This window comes from Haliotis cracherodii, unplaced genomic scaffold (genome assembly GCF_022045235.1).
Source record: "Haliotis cracherodii isolate W230 unplaced genomic scaffold, xgHalCrac1.p SCAF_1, whole genome shotgun sequence".
NCBI classification, from domain to species: domain Eukaryota; kingdom Metazoa; phylum Mollusca; class Gastropoda; order Lepetellida; family Haliotidae; genus Haliotis; species Haliotis cracherodii.
In genome coordinates this window covers 33,449,824-33,456,207 of record NW_027266264.1, presented here as the reverse complement: position 1 = coordinate 33,456,207, position 6,384 = coordinate 33,449,824, and positions in this window count along the sequence as shown.

Here is a 6,384-nt window from a genome sequence, read left to right as displayed (position 1 = left end):
TTTTTTCTGTGAAATATGTTCATTTCGGAGACTAGATGTTAGTCTACATACCTGTGGTCGTGGGTTTTTAAGCAAGCGCTAAACGTCCACCACCTGTGGCTCGATGGGTTGTCCATCCAAGGCAATCGGTCAAGTCGCACACCGTGACCAACCGGGCCTCTTAATAGCGGGATCTCACGAGAAGCATGGTATGCTGGGGACGTAGTAGGAACGTAATCTCACTGAGAATGTTCGCTGAGGATGTGCCTACTCATTAAAGTGGTTGCTCTTTCCGCCGAAGGCCCGGGTTCGAAAAAGGGTCACCCTGTGCGAATCATGGCGTTCTTCACCGTGATATTGAACGGTTAAAGCTTAATGCGGTGTAAAGAGCCCAATCTCATTCAAATCAGATCGTAGTTCTCGCTATCGCTAAACAAAGATCTGAGGGCATCCCATTACGGGTCACGTCAGAACCACTTTGTATCCGAACAATCATAGCGTCGCTTACCAGGTCACGAAAGTGACAGTGGGAATGTGTTTTCTAATCATGCAACCTCGAAAACGTTAACACGGGGTATTCCGAACGACAGTTACGGCTCGTGCGACGGATTCCGTCAAAATCATCGTCATTCGTGACCAATTCGTGTTATTCCGGGACAAGCCGAATAGCAGGTTATGGGTAAATCATCGTCTATCTCTCACAGTACGTGGGAAGCACTGCCATACAATCTCAACCATATATTAGACATTCCGTTTGTTCAGTTTTCAAAATTTTAATCGAGGACTGTGTCAAAATATTTTTCAAGCGTAGTCTGAAAAGGAAGTCGCCTGGTTGAAACGAGTTAGTAATTTTAGATGTCGGTCAAAGTTCGCGAAAGGTCATTCTGACGTGACCCGTAATGGGATGTCCTCAGACATCCTTGTTTATCGTCAACGAGAACTTAGATCTGTCTTTAATAAGATTGTAAAACGCCCGAAAACTCTCGAATTAATATTCTTTATTTCATGGAAATGTTTTCGTTCATAGCTCGATCGATTTGATTTTTGACAATATAACGGAAATAGCTACTAAGTTAGATCACTTTTAAGGAACAGGTGTCCAATCGTTGAAAAGGTCAGTGTTATACCAAGGAAAGATTGTTTTTCTTCTACGTATTCGTTTCTTTTAACGAAATGCCAACAGGTCGCATTCAGGGAATGAACAATAACATAGTGATTAAAACAAATACCCCCTTTTTTATAAATCAATTACCTGTAGCCTTGGTGTTAGTAAATATTAATTGTAAAATCTACAGAATTTCTTCCAAGACGCCAAGACGTCCATATTCTTCGAATTTTCTAACTTTGTCGCATCAGGTATTTTGTCAAATTGTTCAATAATCAAAATCAATGGTAAAAACAGTTCCCCCAGTTTTGGTTAACCATCACAGCGAGTTAATGCCTGATAAAAGAGAAAGGAACTGTGTTTTTTTAAGTTGACCCATCAGATAAGATGTATTTTTGTGCTCAAGTCTATCTCGAAACGCATCGAATGAGATTCGAACCCTAACGACGACATTGTTCTGTTTGATTATCTCATGCCTATATACACGGAACAACTTCATTTTGTGGCCATTTTGCCAAATATTACAAAACATTGAAAATACGTTTTCTAAGTAGGTCAGTATACTTGATTACAAAACGGGTTTCATTTTCTGTTTATAACAAGGTGACAGTGTGACCAGTATTTCTTTTGAATATATACCTAATGTGGTAATTCCTTACGATCTTTCTCTTAAAAAAATATATGAATACAGTGCTACATTTCCTTATTTATCCTTTATCCTTTCCTTTCATTATCATGATGGTTTTTCTTAGCCTTGTTTGAGATATAGGTGACCTGTAAAAGTCAATGGCTTGAAAATGCAACGTATTTTGAGACGTACCAATTCACGATTCCAAATTTAGAAATTAATAACGACGCGTTTGATACCGATAACGATTTGCTTGGTTTGTGTTGTGTTGCGCTATAGTAGGGTCATTTTGTATTGAGATAAATGCCATTCAAATTGTGATACATATTCCAAGGGCCTTTATTCGAAACAATCCAAATTTCAGTTAGTCATTCATAAGCCCCAAGACAAGAAAAAAACTTGTTCCTTCATCGATACCCGGACGAATTTTCTTCCCGTTAGATGCCAAATATAGAATCACGTGAAATAGCAGTCATCGCGTAATAGCTTAATCATTTATTTATCACAACTATACACAAACTTCTCTTTGTCACTTTTTTTGTGAATAAGCATTCTTTGGAAAGACAAGTATTCATGGCGCGTTGATAATCGTTAGGTATTGTCTACGGGACATGTTTTAGGCTTGCCGTGCTACTGGTATCGATAACAGGTCGCAGGCCAAGGATTTAATGCTGCCTCGACTCAGAGCATGTCGTGCCCAGGAATCCATCATAATAGGAGTTGTGTGGAACATATTTCTTCGTGTTGTATGTGTTACAACAATAAACCCTATCGATCTACTCGATCAATTATTGGTGAAGTTGTATTCGATATCAAAGGAAATAGAAACTACCTCTCTTCTCTATAGTGGCGTTCGGGCATGCAGGTTACATACAGCATGTTGTGTGTGATCCGTGCATATTCCAATTGAATAAAACTTCTCCATATTTAATCAGAATCAATATCAGCACATTTGAACGACTCAAAGTCTACAATAGTTAGGTAGATATTTTCTTTGAACGGACACTGATCGGTTTCAGAATAGGTGAACGAATGTATTATGGGGATTAGTGTGTCTTTTATATAATCCGCCGTTATACATGAACTATCATCACGTACCACCCCTACATGCTCGTATTTACCTAATCGAGGTCACTGTCGGAAGGAAGGAACGGGTGGCAAAGTCGTCTAAGGTGCTGCAATTCGCTGTGCAGAGTTACGTCCCTTGGGCACCCCAGACACCTATGATCGTGGGTTATAATCCAGTGTCGCCCCGATTATGATCCTAGGTTTGTCGGCCACATAGCCGTGCCTCGTGGGTTTCTCCAAAGTAGTAATTGTCTAAGACCTGCATCAATCCGTGCTTTCCAGCCATTGTAAGGTGACACGTCGTGAACTGGAATACTGTAAAAGCGGTGTTTAAACCAACTCATACAATGTTGTTAAAGCGGCGGATTAGGGGCTGCTGATCGTTCTGTAGGGTTTGAGATAATCTCTCGCTCAGACCCAAGAGAATAAATTAAAAATGAATCCAACCCAAGTCTAAATTGCAACAGATCCTGAAATTTTTCTTGGCTTCATTTGGATTTTATTTATATTTTGTAGGTAGATCTTTGTTTCTGGGACTAAATGTTAGTCTAAGTTTGATCCGCCATCTTGGGTCCACAACGCCCCATTCCACAAAGCGCAACGACGTTCATTAGTCATTCTCGAGTATCGAGAATATTAAGTCACCATTTCATTATGATAAATACCCTGAACTCAATCGCTACCTCGTCCCATTTCGAATGGCACGACGCTAACAAGAGGCGTCCAATCAAATTACTCACGCGACAGAAAATTTAGATGGTGGTGTCAATTCCAGTTTGCTCTCAATATTCCAGCTATACAACGGTTGTCTATAAATACTCGAGGTGTGAACCATACAACCAAGCGATGATGTCATGAACATCGATCTACGTCAATGGGATACGATGACATGCATCAAGTGAATCACCGAGCCTGACCCCGATCCCGTTAGTCGCCTCTCACGACATTAGTGTATCTCCTAGACCCTGTTGAATATTTCTTTTTAAAAAGAGTCCAAATGAAATCTGGAATGATTTGGCAAGTCTAGCCCTGAATTTAAGGATTGTTCTGGGCTCCTTTTGGGTGTGTTTTTTTTTATTTTGTAGATATGTATTTCTAAATCAGACTTTATTTCTTGGACTTAATGTCAGTCTAGACAAGCATGGTTGTAAGTGAAAGTACGGAAGTAACACAGCCACAATGCCTTTGTTTGTCAGCACCATGTCCGTGTTCATGGGTTTCACCAAAGCTGAGAAAATATACACCTGTGTTAATTTGAACATTACTACAATCTAATACGTCGTGATGTAATTCAAGTATTTTTCAAAGCAGTGTTAACCACACCTTATATCCTGAATCAGTTCTGTGCCTAACATATTTCACAACCTTGCAATGAGGATACGCAACATAATGTTCTATCTAAATATATAATATTCTTATACTTCTAAAATATTCCTTTAAGGTTAATGAATTTTGTCCACATAGTTTCTTTTAAAAATGTTGTAAAGAATTCATTTTATAGGGGGCAATGCTCCAATACAAGTATCTGTTGTCGATTTTCTGTTCAGGAATAGACCATGCAGTGGTGTGCTGTGTGTGAGGTTGAGACATATTCTAATATGCAGAATACAATTTGAATTAGCAAAAAGAGAATTTAGTGTTTGATCGATCTGAATAAAGTTTGCTGGGGCTGCCAATTTGCTCAAGCCGAGTTCCCCTTTAACGATTATTTCACAAACCCAAAAGACAAACATTGATATAATGTTACGAATTCATTATTTTATAATTGCTGATCGATTGTCACGTAACATGAATATGCCATGGCACGTTTCTTGGTTATTGATGTATAATATTTCATGCATTGATGCATGTCAGCTTGTCAGAAGCTGTCTCCGAAATGACAAGAAAACATGCACATTATGAAGCAAAAACATCCCGTGAGCAAATGTTGACATTGCATTGGACAAGAGATTTACCATTTTCCTGTCCTGTAAATAACTGCATGCAGATATCTAAATTCTTCTTTTAGATATAGTACGAACAAGACAGCTCATGCTCCATCCTCAAACCCCGCCAAAGGGAGTGTATGTCCACACAATACCTTGACTGCTGACCTGCACACCTGTTGTCCCTGCAGATAAGAGCACCGACCCTAGGGGGAAAAACCCTATAAAATTCGCCAGCGTTCAACGATCAAAAAAAATTCTAATCCTACCATCAATGTGACGGAATTTGCTTAGAACAGAGGCCCAGCTACATGAAAGCGTATGTGTTATCGATTTTTACCATTAATGATACATATATACCTCATTGTAATCCTAGAACAAAGAACTCAAACTACGTCTTTGTCAGCTGGTCACGACACCTGACTCCCCCCAAAGACAAGACTTCATGCATGGTAACACAACGTTCCACTTCACACACCGTTGCTGGCCTTATGCGACCTCTTGTGCGTGAGGTACCTTACAATACATAATCAATGAGTTTGAAGAATATGTTTAATTTCTTCACAATATACGCAATGTTTATTTCAAAAGATGTATGTTCAACATCCGTGTCATTGTTCTACGGAGAATGCTGTTTCTGTTCGTCCGGTGATGTACAATTAAAAACAAAATCAGCACACTGTTTTAAGACAAAGCTGGTGATGTGTCTATACGTGTTGAGTTACAGGGTAGCTTTCTTGTTTAGTGTTTGCTTGCCATGCCTAAAGCCGGTTTGATTCCTACGGGTGTATTATTATGTGTGATTATCCTTATCAATTGTTGTCTCCAAGATCCTGGTAATAAGTGGATAAAAACTCAATATTTCTTTAGTTTTGTATATAATAATATCGGTGATAGTTTTCGCATTTTAACAATGTATCTGTATATATGTTGAAAACAGGATAAGTCTATGTTTATACTTATTTGCCCAACCATTACTGTCTGAGGTTCAAGTGTATTATTACTGGACTAATTTTAATATTTACATATACGTACTGGCTGTTCATGGATGGCCGGGTGGTTTTAGGAGCAGCATGACGCTGCAGGTGCAGTTGCGTCCCTTATATATGCCAGGATTCGCATGTCGTTTCTTTCGCGAAGGACTTTATACCTGCTCTGGTATTACAGAATCGTTCTGATATTCTGAGATATTGACAAAGAACAAAGCATACTTCACTTCATTTTAATTTTTATTCCTAGAATATTTCTTGAATCGTTCATCAGCGAATATACCACCTAAGTTACATGGGGCTCATCTACTGTCATGCGAGTCCTTAAATCAGTCCTGTAGGACTTGACATATGTTATCTTGAAATAGGAGCATCACAAATACGAAAGGTCCCATGTAGCTATCTTCCCAAGGCGAAATATGTACAAAAACCTAAAAAGAATTCGTGATTGCATGCGATTTCAAGAAATATCTAAGCTATACACAAGTGCAATAATCTTGAACGCGACGTTAATCCCCACCTCACCACACCTCACCACACCTCACCACACCTCACCACACCACACCTCACCTCACCTCCCTAACCCCTAAATTACGTCATGAAATAATTAGCGACAACTAACGACAAGAACTTCATTGATTTGCGTTAAAACCAAACTCAATAGAAATGGTGAACACTTTAACTTTTTAC